General features: G+C 38.0%; 1 long non-coding RNA gene across 1 annotated transcript; it reads right to left on the bottom strand.

Annotated features, from left to right (window-relative positions):
• Nucleotides 1-495: 495 nt before the first annotated feature.
• Nucleotides 496-7,771, bottom strand: LOC140210305 (uncharacterized). Its single transcript, XR_011889204.1, has 3 exons — nucleotides 7,683-7,771; nucleotides 5,981-6,103; nucleotides 496-755 (listed from the first exon to the last, which is right to left on the bottom strand). It is a non-coding gene; the product is annotated as an uncharacterized lncRNA (long non-coding RNA).
• Between the last annotated feature and the right edge of the window lie 12,982 nt (nucleotides 7,772-20,753).

Genomic DNA, 20,753 nt, shown 5'->3' on the forward strand with positions numbered 1-20,753 from the left:
CATCCATGTAGCGAAGATTTACTAATGTAGGCTTAGAACATGGATTGTTTAATGAAAAGGGAGGCATGTTGAGGTGCAATTGGACTTGTGGATTTGACCAGCATTGCTCTGGTACAAGACGAGTGTCCCTGATGATCATGTGGAGGAGTGAAGCTAGCTCACTGTCTCCAGTTTTGTGAAAGTGGTTTTCAGTTTCAGGATGCATTCAGGTGAAAAATAAACATCAGCAAAAATTAAAGGCTCTTCCCCTTTACTTAGTTTGCACAATGTGTTGCTTATTTGCTAATTACTAAGCAGTAAGTGTAGAATACCATTACATAGATCCACAGGTGGATAGGACATGTGCCATTGACTCCTAACAGACCTACTGTCTAAAACGTAGAAGATACTGCTAGCACAATGGATAATCTAAACTTTTCATAATAAATTATGAACCAAGTACAAACATATTGTGGAGGATATTTCCATTTAATTTGTTTATTTTATTAAGCGGGCTATAAGCATCAGAATAGTTGTGTCTTACTCAGAAGTTGCCGAATTATCTGTCACCTACCTTTGCTAGATAAATTTCATTAGCTTTTGGCCAGAATTGTCTAGTTTGTATCTCATGGGGAAAAGCAAAAGACATGATCCATCTTGCACTGGTGAATTATGCCTTGTGCCGGCAGACCATGGAACAGCGCTGATGGTGATCACAGAGATGTCTGGGATCCAGGTGATCCAAACTTGTCATCTAATGGACACAAGGTTTCAGTCTGTAAGACAGGCAAAATGAGAAAAGAAAATCGAGTAAAAGAAAAAGATCTTCAAAGTTCCATTACACATTATTTATATGCAATCTCTCTTCCCTATAAATACATATACTTAAAAAACCTTCATCAATGAGCACAGTTTTAAAGGTGAAAACTAAGAAGCCTTTTTTCCCCATCGATCCTCCTTTGCTAAAGTACATGATTTAATAAGTTATAAAGCAGAATTTTGGCATAAACAGAACAGGTGTATTTCAAAAGATAATCAGATTTTAAAAGCTGTACAATATACCTTTTTAATTATTTCTTTATAATTACCAACAAGAAAGCTTTATGTTGTTTTAGTATTTTCAACTCAGCTATGAAACATGCACTGGAGAAAAAACACTTCTGGCTTTAAAATGATAGCATAGCTAGGTTGCTGAGACTTTAGGCATATTCAGCTCCCAAACTGTGAAAGCCATATTACTATGGCTAATTCATCCTGCAATATTCAGAATTGCTTCTGCAGGCTAGCTTTGCTTAGTATTATTTTTGCTTTCATTTTAATTAAATAATACAGTTGCACTTCCAGATCCAATGAGAAATGCAGAAAAAAGAAATCTACTTTTAACTCTATCTAATACTTTGTGAAAGTAAAGAGTTTCTCCATATATTTCATGGGGCAGCATGGTAGCGTAGTGGTTAGCACAACATTTTATGGTACAGGTGGCCCGGGTTCAATTCCCGCCACTGCCTGTGAGGAGTTTGCACACTTTTTGGGTGCACCGTTTTCCTCCCACACATACTGATCGATAGGTTCATTGGTCTTTGTAAATTATCCTATGATTAAGTCCAGATTAAACCGGGGGATTGTTGGGCAGCACAGCTCAAATGCCAGGAAGGCATACTTCACGCTGTCTCTCAATAAATAAATACAATCAAAGTGACATTGTACTTTAAAATAGATACCTTAACTGAAAAAAAAATTCATAAAATACTTCAGTTCAGGAGGATTTAGGATTCATGAATAAAGTGCTTCAAACCTGATGAAATGTTAAATTTAATATTTTGCAACCAAAGTATACTGTTCTGATTAAATTGATTTGGGTAAATATATTTGTATACATGAGGGGGGGGATCTCACTGAAACCTATCAAATGTTGAAAAGCTGAGATAGAGTGGATGTGGAGAGGATGTTTCCATAGAGGAGGAGTCTAGGACCAGAAGGCACAGCCTCAGAAGAGAGGGATGTTCATTTAGAACAGAGATGAGGAAGAATTTCTTTAGCCAGAGTGTGGTGAATCTGTGGAATTCATTGCCGTAGTCGACTGTGGAGACTAGGTTATTGGATGTATTTAAGGTGGAGGTTGATAGGTTCTTGATTAGCCAAGGTGTGAAAGGTTACAGGGAGATGGAAGAAGAACGGGGTTGAGAGGGATTTTGATCAGTCATGATGAAATGGTGGAGCAGACTCGAGGGGCTTAATGACCTAATTCTACTCCAATGTCTAATTTCAATAAACTTCAATAATATAACTTCAATAATCATATTTCAATAATACAAAATAATACACAAAAACAGGCAAAGCAAAACAGGCATGCAAAATGCTTCAAACAATACCATATTTAACTAAAACTACACTTCATAACCATCAAGTATTTGTAATCATAGGAAGTCCGCCTATTTCAGGATCATGGGATTGAATGAGGATATTAATAGCAGGGATTCATTTTATACACAGACTTGAATCACTAAACCATTGCAAATTACAAAGTTGAAGCTTTTTATAAATTGTGTGCAGAGGGGCTGACATTCAATAAAAATACTTTAACCTCAGATCAAAAAATCAAATACACTTGACATTTTTCTACAATACAAATGTAGTGTTCACATCTGTAATAGAAAACAAAAGAGTTATAACATTATAAAGCAAATAGTTTCTGCAGACACACTAACCTCCATCTCTCTTTATCCTGTGTTTTTCACGACCATAGTTTCAACAATAAAACACATTTGCTTTCAAGAAAATTTTGTATTTTTAGAATTATTTTTATTACAATTGTTCTTAATGATCTTAAAGTTCTTTTTGTTTTTAACATATCCTTTAACAAACTGAAATTTTATTAATTATATTGGTCTGCATCATATTTAACAATCCTGTAAATAAAGCATTTTTAGTATTTAATTCAATTTTTTTTCTGTTCAATACATTCCTTTCAATGAAGGAGGGCAGAGCATAGATTTCATCAAATCTAAGCTTCTTCAATTCATTTTCTTCCCATCTTTAAATACAGACAAATCCTACCTCTATAGATACAAAACAATTTGGAATATTTGGCTGCTGTAAGTAGCTGATTTCAGAAGTCTAATATACTACAAATAAAGCTGCTAAATTTCTCAAAAATATTTCATGAATTGATCATAGAAATTTGGTACCTGGTGTGGTACTGTTTTGTACATAATGAGGTAGAGGTAACACTATTGCAAAGAAGATTGCTGAGATGTAGAACCGGGAGCTAGAACCCATTTTCCCACTGAAATGTTTTGAAGAAATGGTCTATAAGACATCCACAGGATATCAAATCTTCAATTGATTGCTTCCTAAGTAAACAAGTCACAGTATTTTTTTAACCCACATAGGAGAGGTAAATGAATAAACAAATTTGTTCTTACTTACCTCAGCTACATAAATACACATTTATATTTAATAGCATTAACGGTTCCTTCCCATTGTGTATCATCTGTTCAGGGTACTGTTTAACTGAAGGATAGGAAATATATAAAATGTGAAGGAGGGTTAAACTATCTTAACTTCTTCCACCTTTTCCATGTTGCTTCACAGCATTAGTTAGTAAATTCTGTTTCAATAACCGCTTAAATTTATGTTTCTGCTTGGAACTCACTACAAAACTGGTATTCACCAATAATATGTATCTTAATTATGATTTTTGACTGGTGTTCAATACACAAAAATGAAATAACTAGTTTCTGGAACAATTCCAATCTAATTGCAGTAAAAGAAATCAGAATCAGCTTTATTACCATTGGTGTGCCTTGTGAAATTTGTTCACTTAGCAACAGCAGTACAATGCAATACTTGATAATATAGAAAGAAAAAAAATAAATAAATCGCAGTAAGTATATATACGTATACTAAAAAGTTAAAATAAAAATAGTGCAAAAAAGAAATAATAAAGAAGTGAGGTCAGGTTGATGGGTTCAATGTCCATTTAGGAAATGTATGGCAGAGGGGAAGAAGCTGTTCCTGAATCGCTGAGTGTGTGCCTTCAGGCTTCTGCACCTCCTTCCTGATGGTAACAGTGAGAAAAGGGCGTGTCCTGGTGATGGGAGTCCTTAATGATGGGCAGTGCCTTTCTGAGGCACCACTCTTTGACGATGTCTTGGATACTATGGAGCTGATTAATTTTATAACTTACAAGTGCTATTTTATTTGTCATACAAGAAATTTGTCACACAAGAATTGTTTTAATGAGTAAACAATTATTTGATTAACGTTATTCATACATCCCACAAACTTTTTTCTCAACAGTTTAAGTTCTCCTTGTTCCTAAATTCAAGAGATTTTGCAGATGCTGGAAATCCAGAGTAGTACACACAAGATGCTGGAGGAACTTAGCAGGTCAGGCAACATCTACGGAAAAGAATATACAGTCGATGTTTAAGGCCGAGATACTTCATCAGGACTCACGATGGGTCCTGAGGGTCTCAGCCTGAAGTGTCGACTGTATTACTTCTTTCCATAAATGCTGTGTGAAGCTTGCTACTAGTTAGTTTAACATAATTTGTTTTATTATTTGAATGATACTGCAAAAACTGAAATGTCAATTCAAGCTAATCAGAAATAATATGTAATAAAATTGTTTCCATTGATTTTTGTAAATTCTCTGAGAATATTGATTTTTCTTTTCAAACTTTTTTCTAGTAGTATTCTAAAGCTTAATCATTATGATTTAACTGATATACAATTAGTCGAATAACAAATACTCAGATTTAGGAAATATATTGAGTATGGCTGTATCATACATGATCATGTCTGCAATGAAGTTTTAAATAACAATCAAAATTCAGATGGCAGGGAATTTGATGTGAAAAAATACAATTCAAACGTGGTTGAGATGATAAATTATGAAGAAAAGAAAAGCTATTTCCTCGCAATTCATTGTGTCAGTAACACTCACATTATTTTGTGCTTCAGAGCTTTGCTCTGCCTCCAAAATTCATTCTATTGGTAATAGGTTCTATATACTGCATTTAGTGTACACAACTGGGATGAATTTCCAATTACGCATTTGCTGCAAAGTTAAAAAAAAAAACAACCAGCTTTTGTGATAGTGAAAATGTTGAATCATCAGTATTCTGCTGAAATGAAGCATCTTGTTCCATATCTTTTAGTGAGTGCAGTTAAACACAGAAATCTGGATCTTGTTCTGATATATCCAGCTCCTCCACAAACCTTGTTGAACCAATATCGTACTAATAGATTTCCCATTCAAAGCACATGGGGGCATGAGTTTGCAATACTCAATACCATTTTCTCATTAAAATATCAACCAAACGACCTCCCTGGCACTAAAATTTATACAGTTCTGAACATTCATTTCTTTGGTATATTGTTTCTTCAGATATTGAAAACAGTATTTATTTTGGCTTTAGCTTTCTATCTCTTAATCCCTTTCTTTCCTTTTGTCTCTATTTCTCTTCATGCGTGTAATTTTGCATTGAACAAACGCAAAATTCTAGCTGGTACTCTAACTGGCTGCATCACCCTCTGGAAGGAGGGGGCGGGGCTACTGTACAGGGTCACAAGAAGCTACAGAAATTTGTGAACTCAGTCAGCCCCATCATGGACATTAGCCTCTGTTGCATTCAGGACACCTTGAAGGAGCAATGCCTCAGAAAGGCCGCATCCATCATTAAGGACCTGTTCTCATGGTTACCATCAGGGAGGAGGTACAGGAGCCTGAAGGCAAACACTCAACAATTCAGGAACAGCTTCTTCTCCTCTGACATCAGATTTCTAAATGGACGTTGAACCCATGAACACTACCTCACTACTTTTTTTTTGCACTACTTAATTTAACTATTATAAATATTACTGTAATTTTCAGTTTTTATTATGCATTGCAATGTTCTGCTGTTGCATAACAACAAAGTTTATGATGTAAACTGGTAATATTAAACCTGATTCTGATTCAGATTCTTAACAAATTTGTACTTCTGCCTCATACCTTATGTGACACCTGAAGATGCTTCAAGGCTGAGTGGCTAGAGAGTAAATGTTTAGCTTCTCTCTTTCCTACATCAAAAGGCAGCAAATTGTTGTTCATAAGTGCAGAGAAAGTTGGGGGCAGCTGTAAGTATAATAAAATTGAAATATGTTTATTTTACTGTTAACCACAAAATCTGAACCATTTCCCATTTTATTATCTCTAATGAACAGCAATTTACTTTGACAACATTTTAAGGACTGTGAGTCTATTAGGTTAACAAATTGTAAGTTACTTTTAACAATGTAATAAGAAATGCCTTTAAAGCTGGATGGCCCAAAAATATTGAATATTCTCCACCTTAGATCATTTCTAAAAAATCCTGCTGGCTCCAAGTTTGTTATATTTTATAAGCAAACTTTTACGAATGGGCAATCTTAGTAGAGCATAGAAGAAAATTTGGAGGGGAGGCAGATATATTTTACCAACGCTGAATAATATAGAAGATACCGAGACAAAATATTCCCAAGTTATAGTTTTAACCTAACCTATCCTACCTATGGAAAAGCCAGCTTTGCAAATTAAATTGGCTATGTGTTAAATGGGAGGTGTCTTCAATTCAGTCCCATCCATACTCTATAGATTTATCGAGTATGCCCAGAAGAAAATATATTTCAGGGTTGTATATGGTGACATATATGTACTTTAATATTAAATTTACTTTGACCTTTGAACCTCAAATCAGTCTCCTGATAGCCAGGTTAAGATAAAGTTATCAGGGCACTATTAACAAGTAAAAACATCACTTTAGCACATCTCATTACAGTACATACTGTAGATAGGCTCTTTTACACCACTGTGCTTAGAAGTATGGTAAAAATAAATGGAGTTTCTTTTACAAAATGGGAAGATCTGGGCATATCTTTTCATTCAGGGTAGTGAAGTACTAGTACCGATATGTGATAACTGCTCATACCTGATTGCAGATTTTCTGTAAAATGATCAATTTTTCAATCCAGTCAACAGAACTCCACATGAGCGCTGTCTACATGGAATGGAACATTGCTTTACCCTTCTGTCCATTTGCTAGGGTAATTACTAATGGAATCCTACTTATGGGCTGTATTTGAATGGTTTGTAGTACTATTACATTTTAATCTAAAATTGTAAGGAGCGGCTTTTGAACTAATCAGGCTTGCTGCTGATAAGAACTCATGAAACAAACTGTAGAGTTTGTTTTAGTTTCATTACATGACCACTGTTTCAAGGCCTTCAGATGAAAGCTACTTAGCAAGAGGTTGATTGTGCTAACCCAGCCAATACCTTAAGATTGCCGCCACCCGCCGCCACCCACCGCACCCCCCCCCACTCCCAATCCCTGGGCTGCTCCTATGGCCATGCTAATCTTTTGTAGCAGCCTATCTCTCATCCTACAAACTTTTGTAGTTTTCAAGTGGAAACTTGGCCACAGGCATCATATCCTAAGGCACCCAATTTCATATCTCCACCTCTTCTATCACCAGAAAATTCTGAATGGCTTCTGACAGTTTATGTTTCAAAGGCCTCTTCAGCTAGTTCTGTCGTTTCATAGACATATAAAACATGTTCAAAAACATATGCTTTAGTCACTTCATGTTACTTGATGTTACTTTAGTTACCTGATGTAAATTTATTTAAAATACTAATGTTAATAAAAACAAATAAAGAAAAACAATCTACTAACCTTTCCCATCAAAGAGCACTGACGTAAAACAAGGAGTCAGATATGAAGTGTATCTGATCACAGTCTATAGACTTGATGGTGACTCCTGGGACAGAGCATGAGGTCAGATGTGCCAACAACTGACCTCCAGTATGTTCTTCCTTCTTCACTGCAATGCATAAGCATAGGAGTCATGAATATGCTGACCAATCAGGATCTCCTGATGGGATACTCTCTCCTAGATCAACCATTCCAGGCCAATTCATCTTAGTTGGCTCAATTTGAATTGTGGTCATAGATAAAGCAAAAAATGTTGGTACAAGGACATAATATTAATATTTTTATAAACCATAAAAAGTTGGACTATTTGTCCAAAAAACATTTTATAAAAATGTTAATGGATTTCATTCTGAATTGACTAAATGCAAGTCTAATTCTGTCAATCATGAATTAAAATTCCATTGGGTAAACTTACCAACTTATTCTGCTTGATGATGAGTTCTCAACTTAATTACAAATAGATTCAAAATTTGAATCCAATTAAATAGTGAACGTACAAGGGCAAACGTGGATTTGTGCTATTACAGTTCCCTTTTAATTAAGGTTATTGGCAAGTTTAGTAACAAATAAAGGATTCTGAACACCAATGCAGAAACCAGAATATGACAACCAGCTTATAATTCTTCTTGGATGGAACTCAAAACATTAAAAATTTATGTTTGCGTGAGTGCAATATACATTGGATTTATATCTGACTAAGATAGCCTGGAGCAGAACAATTCACGACAATATTCATACAGTATATGTTAAAACTAATATTCAATTAAATGTTTTAATTCAGAATAGGAGTGCAACACAAAAGAAATAGATTTCACCTGACAAAACTCAATTTGTTTGGATGCAACTTTGAATATTTTTGGATCAAATACCATTCTTTTTATAATTTAACACACACACACCTGGACTTCCTAATTTCAAAATGAACATTGAGGCTATCTATAGGTAAAGGTGAGAAACCAGAGCCGCTGTACAATTGAAAGTCTATTCACTGACCGCAGACAGCAGAGGGGAAGCTTCACATTTTTAATGGTCCCGCCAGTCAGAGAATCATTAAAAGTGTGTGATGAATTGCAAAGACACAAGGTGTTCAATCGCCCACCTGTCCCATTAATTCTCAGTTAAAGTTGCATTGACAAGAAAATAAGTGCATGTCTATGAAAACCACAAATGCCAGGGCACCTGAACAAGATAGGATGGCGTAGTGGTGCAGCAATTAATGCACACGTCTCTGTGCTTTATAACACAGGTTCAATTCTGACCTTGGGTGCTGTTTAGTATAGGTTTTCCACTTTCTTTTTGTGATTCATGGGTTTTCTCTGGATGCTTTGCTTTCCATCCACTTGCTGGTTGGTAACTGGCTAACCCATTCACCGTAAGTTACTCCATATTGTACTTTAATGGTAAAAAGAGGCAAAATGGGTAATTAGAGGGCATGTGTAAGAGAGAATAAGTGATAACAGAGATGCAAGGAAATGGGGGTGGGGGTGGGATGGTGGGGAATAAGATTTAAAGACAGTGCTTGCTTGAAAGAGTCAGGTGGAAGATATGATTATCACAGGAACATTTTCCAAGCAAAAATATAGATCCCAATGAGAAGCAAATGAAGAATGATTAATTTCAGCCTCAGATTTATCCCTTGCGTTTCCACCCATATAAAAATTGAGAACATGCAAATATCCCAAAATATTTTGTGCAAATATTTAAAAGGCATTCTATTCACTGTTCTGCATAAAGAAAATTCTCAACAGAATATATTAAATGATGAATGCTTCAGCTGATAAATAATATTTTTATATACATACACACTGCCATAACAGAGTTGCTTTTGCTTGTTTAAGTATTACCTTCATTTCTCCTTTCCATGACTCTAGTATCAAATCGCATTTTGCAAAAGGAAGATTCTTTTCTAAAAATGTCATCAAAATATAAAATTATTCCACATTTACCCAAACTTCATTTCAGAGGAAGACGAAGTTGCATGATTATGCAGATTAGACTGGCAAAACTTTTTTGTGATTTTAATCATGAATTTTATTCAACTAATCTTTGAATCAGAATCAGAATCAGAATCAGGTTTAATATAACCGGCATATCTCATACAATTTCTTAACTTTGCAGCAGCAATACAATGCAATACATGATAGACATAGAAAAATACTGAATTATGGTAAGTGTATACAGTGCCTATAAAATGTACTCACACACTTTGGAAGTTTTGATGTTTTATTGGTTTACCACATTGAATCACAGTGGACTTAATTTGGTTTTTCTGACACTGAGCAACAGAAAAAGACTCTTTCATGTCAAAGTGAAAGCAGATCTCTACAAAGTGATCTAAGTTAATTATAAATATTAAACACAAAATAATTGATTGCATAAAAATTCACCCCTTTCAAGATGACATGCCAAATTATCACTGGTGCAGCCAGTTGGTTTTAGAAGTCACATAATTAGTTAAATGGAAATTTGTTTTTGGAGACCTGTGTGCAGTCAAAGTGTTTCAATTGACTGTACTAAAAATACTCCTGTATCTGGAAGGTCCAACTGCTGGTGAGTCAGTATCCTGGCAAAAACTACACCATGAAGTCAAAAGAAAACTCTAAGCAACTCTGTGGAAAGGTTATGGAGAAGTACATCAGGAAATGGATACAAGAAAATTTCCAGGTCACTGAATATCCCTTGGAATACAATTGTCAATCATTAAGAAAGGGAAAGCATATGGCACAGTTGTAATCAGCCTAGAGCAGGACATCCTCAAAAACTGAGTGACCGTGCAACAAGGGGACAAGTGTGGGAGGCCACCAAGAGACCTATGATAACTCTGGAGTTACAAGCTTCAGTGGCTGATGTGGTAACTTCTACTTTGGAAAAGATCACTCGACAATTTCACGCCCAAAAGAACAGATTTATTCAGAACAGCAAAACCAATATGTGTGTATATATATGTGTGTAATAATGCTCACATTACAATAGCTGAGATGGGAGAGACTGCGCATACAACAACTGTTGCCCGGGTGCTTCACCAGTGGCAGCTTTTAAGGAGTGGCAAAGGGAAAGCCACTGTTGAAAAAAGCTCACGTGAAACCTCAGCTAGAGTTTGCCAGAAGGCATGTGGGAGACTGAAGTCAACTGGAAGAAGGTTCTATGATATGATGAAACCAAAATTAAACCAGATTAAATCCTTACACGAGGAATTCTGCAGAACGGCACATCATCAAAAACACACCATCCCTACCGTGAAGTTGCATCATGCTGTGGAGATGCTTCACTGCAGCAGGCCTTGGAAGGCTTGTGAAGGTAGAGGGTAAAATGAATGCAGCAAAATACAGGGAAACCCTGGAGGAAATTCTGATTCAGTCTGAAAGAGAACAGTAAAACATGAAACTTCCGGGGGTGAGGGGGTGAGGTGAGTACTTTTTATCGGCACTGTATGTGCAAATTAAATAGCTAAGTTAAAATAAGTACTGCAAAAACAGAAATAAATGAAACATAGTGATGTATGTCCATTTGGAAATCAGATGGAGAGGGAGGGCAGCTGTTCCTGAATCACTGAGTATGTGCCTTCAGGTTTCTGTACCTCCTTCCTGATGGTAAAATGGGAAGAGGGCATGTCCTGGGTGGTGGGAGTCCTTAATGAAGGATGACACTGTTCTCTGAAGATGTCTTGGATTCTAGCGAGGTTCTTAGCCATGATGGAGTTGACCAATTTTACTACTTTGTTACCAATTTTCTACTCGGTCCACTGTTCGGGCTCTGAACAGCGACCAATCAGCACTTGGGATTGATTAGCAAGAGCAAATTAAAGGAAGGCAGGGCCATAGTCTGAGTGGACAGAGTTGGAGTGGTGAGGCTTTAGCTCTTCGAGGCCTCAGTCACAGAAGGTATAAAAAGAAAAGCTCTAGGTAAAGTTATTTTTCCTTTTCCTTCTTTACATCTGCTGAGTTAGAGCATAAGGATGCCATGCAGAATAGTTGAATGCTCCTCTTGTGGGATTTGAGAAGGTAGGGAGACCTTCAGTAGCTCAAACGACTACAACAGCCAGAAGTGCATCCAGTGCAGCTTCTAACAATTCTCATCAAGGTGTTGGAGCTGGAACTGGATGAACTCCAGATTATTCAGCTGGCTGAAAGTGTGGTAGACAGGACATATGGAGAGATAGTTACAGCCAAGGTGCAGAACACAGGAAACTGGGTGACAGTCAGGAAGGGGAAAGGGTTTAAGCAGTCCGTGCAGAGTACCCAAGTGGTCACCCCCCTCGAAAACACCTTGGATACTGTTGGGGGGAATGACCTAACAGAGAAAAGTGACAGCAGTTGAATCTCTGGCATTGAGTCTGCCTCTGTGATGCAGAAGGGAAGGGAAGGGGGGTAGTGGTTGGAGAAGAGGCACGCTGTAATGATAGGGGATTTGTTAGTTAGTGGAAGAGACAGGAGGTTCTGGGGGCAAGAAATTCCTGGATGGTTGTTGCTCCCCAGGTGTTAGGCTCCAGAACATCTCAGTTGAGTCCTTAGCAATCATAAGTGGGATGGTGAACAGCCAGAGATCATGGCACCAATGACATGGGCAGGATGAGTGACAAAGCTCTGCATAGGGAATTATGTGCTAAGTTAAAGGCAGGACCTGCAGGGTTGTGCTCTCAGGATTGCTACCCATACCACAAGTTAGTGAGGCCAGGACTTGGAAGATTATATAGTTTAACATGTGGCTAGGAAGTTGGTGTAGGAGGGAGGGCATAAGAATTTTGGATCATTGAGCTCTCTTCCAGGGAAGGTGGGGCCTGTACAGAAGGGAAAGTTTGCATGTGGACTGGAGGGGGACTAAATTCCTAGTGGGAAGGTTTGTTAATGCTGCACAGTGGGGTTTAAACTAGAGTTTCAGGGGAATGGGAACCAGAGTGCCAGAACAGTTAGTGGAGAGGTTGTGGAGGCAGATGATGGTAAGACCTCGGACAAAGTTGAGCATGGTGTGACTAGTGTTCTGAGCTGCATATATTGCAATGCCAGAAGTATGGTAGGAAAGGAAAATGAGCACAGGGCTGGATAAACACCTGAAATTATGACTTTGTAGCTATTAGTAAGACTTGGTTGAAGTAGCGGCAGGACTGGCAGCTTAATATTCTGGGATTCTGTTGTTTTAGACAGCACAGAGCAGGAGGGATTAAAGGAGAAGGGGTGGTGTTGCTAGTCAGGAGAGACAGGAGAGCTCGAATAGTGAGGCATAATGGGTGGAACTAAGAAATAAGGAAGGTAAGACCATGTTAATGGGGCTATATTACAGACCATCCCAGGGATTTAGAAGAACAAATTCGTAAAGAGATCACAGGCTGTTGCAGAAACATAAGGTTGCTTTAGTAGGTAATTTTAACTTTCCACATATTCACTGGGAATCCCATACTGTAAAAGAACTAGATGGTATAGTGTTTGTCAAATGTCTTCAGGGCAGTTTCCTTCATCAGTACAAAAGGGTCCTAACGAGAGAGAAAATAATACCGGATCTGCTATGTGGGAATGAGACAGGGCAGGTGTCAGAAGTTTGCATTAGGGAAACATTTTGCATCCGGTGACCATAACTCCCATTAGTTTCAAAGTAAATATGCAAAATGGTCCACAGCTTGAGATTCTAAATTGTTGGTGTCAGATATGATCCGGCAGCTGTGGATCGGGACAGGTGTTTTCTGGCAAAGGTGTACTTGGAAGGTGGGAGCCCTTCAGAAACAAAATTTTGAGAGTACAAAGCTTGTATGTCCCTGTCAGTATAAAAGGTAAAGATAACAAATGTGTAGAACTTTGGTTTTCAAAAGATATTGAGGCCCGGGCTGAGAGGAAAAAGGAGATGCACAGCAGGTACAGGCAAGCAGGAACAAATGAGGTGCTTATGGAATACAAGAAATGCAAGAGAACACTCAAGAAAGAAATCAAGAAGGTTAAACAAAGGCATGAAGTTGCTCTAACAGACAAGGTGATTCTACATATGTGTTAAGAGGAAAGGATTGCAAGGGAAAAAATCTATGTGGAGCCAGAACAAATAGGGGAGATCTTAAATGAATTCATTGCATCTGTATTTACTCAGAAGATGGACACAGAGTCTATAGGAGTAAGGTAAAACGGTTTCAACATTATGGACACCGTACTGATTACAGAGGAGGAGGTGTTTGCTATCCTGAGTCAAATCAAGGTGGATAAATCCCCAGAGCCTGAAAAGGTGTTCCCTCAGTCCTATGAAGGCAAGTGCAGAAATTTCTGGGGCCTGAGCAGAGATATTTAAATCATTCTTAGTGACGGGGAGGTACTAAAGGATTGGAGGATAGTCAATGTTGTTCCATTGTTTAAAATGGTTCTAAGCACAAACCAGGAAATTATAGGCCAGTGAGTTTGACATCATTTGTGAGAAAGTTATTGGAAGGTATTCTAAGGGACCAGATATACACTGTAAGTGGATAGACATGGCCCGATTAAGGATAGTCAACATGGCTTCATGTGTGGTAGATCATGTCTAACCAATCTTATAGAGTGTTTCAAGTAAGTTACCAGGAAAGGGGATGTAGGCAAGGCAGTGGAAGTTGCCTCTGCGGACCTTAGTAAGGCATTTGATAAGGTACCGCATGGAAGGCTGGTCAAGAAGGTTCATTTGCTTGGTATTCAGGATGAGGTTGTAAACTGGATTAGACATTGGCTTTGTGGAAGACGCCAGAGAGCAGTAGTAGACGGTTCCCTCTCTGACTGGAGGCTCGTGTCTAGCAGTGTGTCACAGGGATTGGTGCTGGGTCCTTTGTTATTGGTTATCTATATTGGTTACCTGGATGATAACGTGGTAAATTGGATCAGCAAATTTGCGATGAGACCAAGATTGGGGTGTAGTGGACAATGAGGAACACTATCACGGCTTACTATGGGATCTGCATCAGCTGGAAAAATGGGCTGAAAAATGGCTGATGAAATTTAATGCAGACAGGATGAAATTTTGTACTTCAGTAGGACCAACCAGGGCAGGTCTTATGAAATAAACGACAGGGCACTGAGGAATGTTGTAGAACAAAGGGATCTGGGAATACAGGTCCATAATTTGTTGAAAGTGGAGTCACAGGTAGATTGGATTGGAATGAAGGCTTTAGGCACATTGGCCTTCATAAATCACTACATTGAGTACAGGAGATGTGATGTTATGTTGAAGTTGTATAAGATTGTTGGTGAGGCCTAATCTAGAGTATAGTGTGCAGTTTTGGTCATTTACCTACTGGAAGGATGCAAGCAAGGTAGAAAAAGTACAGAGAAAACTTACAAGGATGTCAGACCTGGAGGACCTGAGTTATAAGAAACTGCATATCGAAATCCCCATGGCTGTATTCTTTAGGACATACAAGTTTGAGAGGAGATTTCATGGTGGTATACAAAATTATGAGGGATATAGAAACATAGAAACATAGAAAACCTACAGCACAATACAGGCCTTTCGGCCCACAATGCTGTGCCAAACATGTACTTACTTAGAAATTACCTCGGGTTACCCATAGTCCTTTATTTTTCTAAGCTCCATGTACCTATCCAGGAGTCTCCTAAAGGACCCTATCGTATCCACCTCCACAAACGTTGCTGGCAGCCCATTCCATGCACTCACCCCTCTCTGTGTAAAAAAACTTACCCCTGACATCTCCTCTGTACCTACTTCCAAGCACCTTAAAACTATGCCCTCTTGTGCTAGCCATTTCAACCCTGGGAAAAAGCCTCTGACTATCCATATGATCAATGTCTCTCATCATCTTGTACACCTCTGTCAGGTCACCTCTCATCCTCTGCCGCTCCAAGGAAAAAAGCTGGAGTTCACTCAACCTATTCTCATAAGGCAAACTTCCCAATCTAGGCAACATCCTTGTAAATCTCTTCTGCACCCTTCCTGTAGTGAGGCGACCTGAATTGAGCACAGTATTCCTAGTGGGGTCTGACCAGGGTCCTATATCACTGTCACATTACCTCTCAGCTCTTAAACTCAATCCTACAATTGATGAAGTCAAATATATCATATGCCTTCTTAACCACCGAGTCAATCTGTGCAGCTGCTTTGAGTGTCCTATGGATTCGGACCCCAAGATCCCTCTGATCCTCCACAATGCCAAGAGTCTTACTATTAATACTATATTCTGCCATCATATTTGACCTACCAAAATGAACCACCTCACACTTATCTGGGTTGAACTCTATCTGCCACTTCGCAGCCCAGTTTTGTATCCTATCAATGTCCCGCTGTAACCTCTGACAGCCCTCCACACTATCCACAACACCCCCCAACCTTTGTATAGATAGAGTAAATGCAAACAGGCTTTTGCTACTGAGGTTGGGTGGGCCTACAACCAGAGGTGATGGTTTAAGAGTGAAAGGTTTAAGGGGAACATGAGGGGAAACCTCTTCACTCAGAGAGCCGTCAGTATGTGGAATGAGCTGCCTGCACAAGTGATGCATGTGAGCTCGATCTCAACATTTGAAAGAAGTTTGGATAGGTACTTGGATAGTAGGGATATGGAGGGCTATGGTTCCGGTGCAGGGTAACGGGAGTAGACAGCTTAAATGGTGTCAGCATGGACTAGATGAGCCAAAGGGCCTGTTTCTGTGCTGTACTTCTCTTTGACTCCCTGACTCTGTCTTTGATCCTGTGCAGAGCACCCCCCCCCATACCAGACGGTGATGCAACCAATCAGAATGCTCTCCATGGTACACACATTAAAGGACAGGCAAAATAGAAGAATGAAGAATAAATTTCTATATCACCAACTATAATCATCCATTCTTCTTTTCAGCTGTATGGTAAATACTTCGATTGGAGCTACTTGCACAGTTTGCCTTCTTAATGAGAACATACACCAGTCCTCATCGAGAACTGGAACTGGCAAGCAATTTCAAGTTCCTGGGTGTCAACATCTCTGAGGATCTACCCTGGGCCCAACATATCAACGCAGTTACAAAGAAGGCACGCAGCGGCTATATTTGAGTTTGAGGATATTTGGTATGTCACCAATCCCAAGCATGCTCACAATTTCCGCTGGTGTATCATGGGGAGCATTCTAACCGGCTGCATCACTGTCTGATGGGGTGGGGGGGGTACGGTACGGGATCAGAAAAAGCTGCAGAAAGATGTCAACTCAGTCAGATGTACTCACTTCCCCAGCATCGAGGGCATCTTCAAGGCATGATGCCTCAAGAAGGAGACATTCATCATAAAGGACTGCCATCACCCAGGACGTGCCCTCTTCTCCTTGCTACCATCCGTGAGGAGGTACAGGAGCTCGAGGGCACAAACTCCACTATTCTGGAATAGCTTCTTCCCTTCTGCAATCTGATTTCTGAATGGATATTGAACCCATGAACACTACCACATACTTTTTCTTCTCTCTTTGTACTATTAATTTAATTTAATATATATATTTACTGTAATTTACTGCACTTATTATTAGGTATTGCATTGTACTGCTGCCGTAAAACAAAAAATTTCACATATGCCGGCAATATTAAACCTGATTCAGACTCTGATTCTGGAATACTTCACTTAATACTATATTTTGCTGAAAGGAAGCATCTGAAAACAATTGGAAATCATTTAGTGGTGAGTAGCATATCCATTTCAATAAAAACTCCTCTTCAAACAGAAAAGTTATGATGAACTTTTTGACTAATTAAATCAAGTGAACTGAACATGTTTAAAGTAAGATACTATCCATTGGCTCGAGTTTAACTGCTGTAGTTTCTTGAGCTTTTAAAATATTGGTAGAATAGATATAGAATATTTCAGAAGACCTGTAATCACTGTAAATATTTTGTCACCAAAAATCCATGTTCTAAATGTTAAAGCTATGAAAGCATTAGAACTTCGTATTTCTCAGGCTGCGGTTTCGCTTTAATGAAGATCAGGAAAATGAGTACATCTGTACTTTTAATGTTGTGCATATAATGGCAATGTGTGAGAAAGGCAATGCAGTTTCTAATTACCTCATATAATCAAAAGCTTAACTTGTCTGCTAACAGAACTTATTTTATAATAACAAACATAAGTGTGTTATCAATGTGATTAGAATCTCAACCCAGTCAAGTTTTAGTTCTAATTTTTTAAAAATAATTTTCAATACATAAATGGAAAAAAAATCTCACTAAGGGGAAAATTTTCATCTTTTTCTCTCATTTTTGCTATACCCATGTGAAAGTATTAGGTACTTGTTCTGCATATCCAGACTACCAGTACAACCACATGTATGGAGATTAGTATAACTAGCAACCAATATTCTTGCTTGTATTTTGAGTTTATGATCCAGGACAAAATTCTTCACGTGAATTCTGTTCCCATTTCTTCCCATTACTGTCGTTGCTACAGACCAATATATTATCTGGAGAGACTATGAGATTCTCCTTACATCCAGTACATTTCATTCATGATCAGCTGATATGTCTGGCAAGACTGAGCTAGAATCTCTTATTTTGTGTCTCCTTACGTATAATTACTAAGCCTTATCAGAGAGAACCCCACTAAAAGAAAGGAATAAATTCTGACCACGATTTCAGTATTGCGAAAACAAGGATTTGACAAGAGGGTTACTGGATTTGTAAGTATGTGTTACTTAAATTTACCACGTGCTTATAACAGAGAATTAGAACTTATGTGGGAGGCAAGTAAGTTTAAATTTACCAGTACATTTGCACAAATTTGACCAGTATCATCACCTGGGTTTTCTCTAGAACTTGAAGTTAATAGTTTCATTGCCACTCACAGTACTGTACAACAGTCTTAGGCATTAAACTGGATACAGCTAGGGTGCCTAAGACTTTTGCTCAGTGCTGCATTTGTTAATGTGGATTGGAGAGGGAGTTTGTAAATCTGGTGGGAGCAAAGGATGCTGGGAATGGTGAGGGTGGAGCGCTGCGGGAGGAGTGTGAGACAGGTAGCAGAGAAGGAGTGCCATGGGGTGTGGGGTAGTGAGGGTGCAGACACACCCAGCCCTGAGACACCAGGCAAGATCATTTGATTCCAAACAATTGGTTTATTGATCACTACAGAATGTCTCTCCTGTGCTTCCTGCTCCCTGCCCTCTCCCTTCCGCCTTTCCCAACCATGATTCCCTTCTCCCTGCACCCTTCCCACTCTCAGTCTACAATAGAGACCCATATCAGAATCAGGTTTGTCATCTTTCACATATGTCATGTTTTTTTTGCAGTAGCAGTACAGTTCAATACAAAATTACTACAGTACTGTGCAAAAGTCCTAGGCACCCTGGCTCTATATATATATATATATATACTTAAAAATTTTGCACAGTACTGTGGAACAGAAACGATATAAGCCTAATGGAAAGAGACTGCAAAATAAATAAATATCAACTGGCAACAACTGATGACAACACAGAGTAAACTGATGGCAGATATTACCAAGTAAATAGATAATTCCACATATCTTTGTGCAGAGCTTAGTGTCCTTTTTGAATAGTTAAGCACAGCACCTTGAGATGAAGCAATAACTCAATAAAAAAAATGAAAACTGGCTACACAGGAATAGCATTCTGGAAAAAATGGTAAGTGAAATATTAGTACCAGCAAAATTAACCAAAACACCAGCTTGTCTGCTGTGGTGACATAACTTGGATGGCAATTTGAATGAGAAAGTAGCTAAAAAAGTATACAATTAAAGAGCATGAGAGGAACTCATCAGTATATCTAGTAGTAGTTTTTCTGTTTCTATCATTAAGCACTAGTCTGTTCAATTTTACCACACAGGTGATTAACACCTTCAGCACTTTTATCATTACTTGACTTCCATTAAAATTAGTTGACATGTACAATGCTTGGCAGTTGCAAAATTTGAGGATGGAACAGCTACAAAAATATGGAAAATGTCATTTTATTTGAAATGTATACTATATGTAACCAATTATGCTGATGCCTTGCATAGCACTTAGTTGGTCTAGACAATGCTTCTATAGATTTACAAATGGATAATGTTAAAGATCATTTTCATATTTACCACCATCTTGAAAGCAACAGGGATCATAAATCTCTATACTACTGTGTTTTCTGCATAATAAATCAACAGAAATTCCTGGAAAGGATTAAAATTAATAATATATTCTCCCATCAGATTCCCCAAACATTAGCAAATCCAGAAAAACACACAAAATGCAGAAGGAGCTCAGCAGTTCAGGCCATATCTATGGAAATGAATAAACAGTTGACGTTTCAGGCTGAGGACAGAAAAATAAGGTGGAGGATGTCAGAATATATTTACTAATATACTTAATATATCCTGGCATCTTCCCCCTTCCTTTCCACTCCTGAAGAAGGGTCCCGGCCTGAAATGTTAACTGTTTATTTATTTCCAAAGATACTGCGAGACCTGCTGAGTTCCTCTAGCATTTTGTGTGTGTTTCTCTGGATTTCCAGCATCTGCAGAATCTCTTGTGCTTATCAGATTTTATAATCTTTAATTTCAGACTACCACAGGATTGCATTAGCAAAGAAATTCAAGGTTTAATTGAAAGAGGTATAAGAATTTAGACTAACTTATTAAAGATAAAAGGCAAATGTGAAGAGTCATTGTCATAGTTAATGAGAAAATGTAAAACAGATTCACACTGACAAACATAAACTAATGTAAAACTGTCAAATTTAGCAATCAGGATTTTGATTAAAACTTAAAGGATTGATTAACAGATGATTATGATTAACAATTATTCTTATTAATAATATGGAACAAAATAAGGCAAAAAATATTGTCCTACTCAAAAACCAAAGTTCTGTCCTTTAAAACAAGAATACTGGCTGATTGGGTCTTGTTTAAATTACTATAAATTAATTTACATGGTAGAAAAGCTTCATAAAACAGATGTTCCTTTACAAACAGGGAGCATAAAGCTAACCTGCTCTACGTTGCATGAAAACTAAAGCACTTTATTTTTGTGGGGTTTTTTTGTGAAACCTGTCTAGGCATTTTTTTAATTAACTCACCAAGCATTTACTCTAAACAAGATTCACCCTTTTTTTTTAATCACAGAAAGGCAAAGTG

This window comes from Mobula birostris, chromosome 15 (assembly GCF_030028105.1).
Source record: "Mobula birostris isolate sMobBir1 chromosome 15, sMobBir1.hap1, whole genome shotgun sequence".
Taxonomy (NCBI): domain Eukaryota; kingdom Metazoa; phylum Chordata; class Chondrichthyes; order Myliobatiformes; family Myliobatidae; genus Mobula; species Mobula birostris.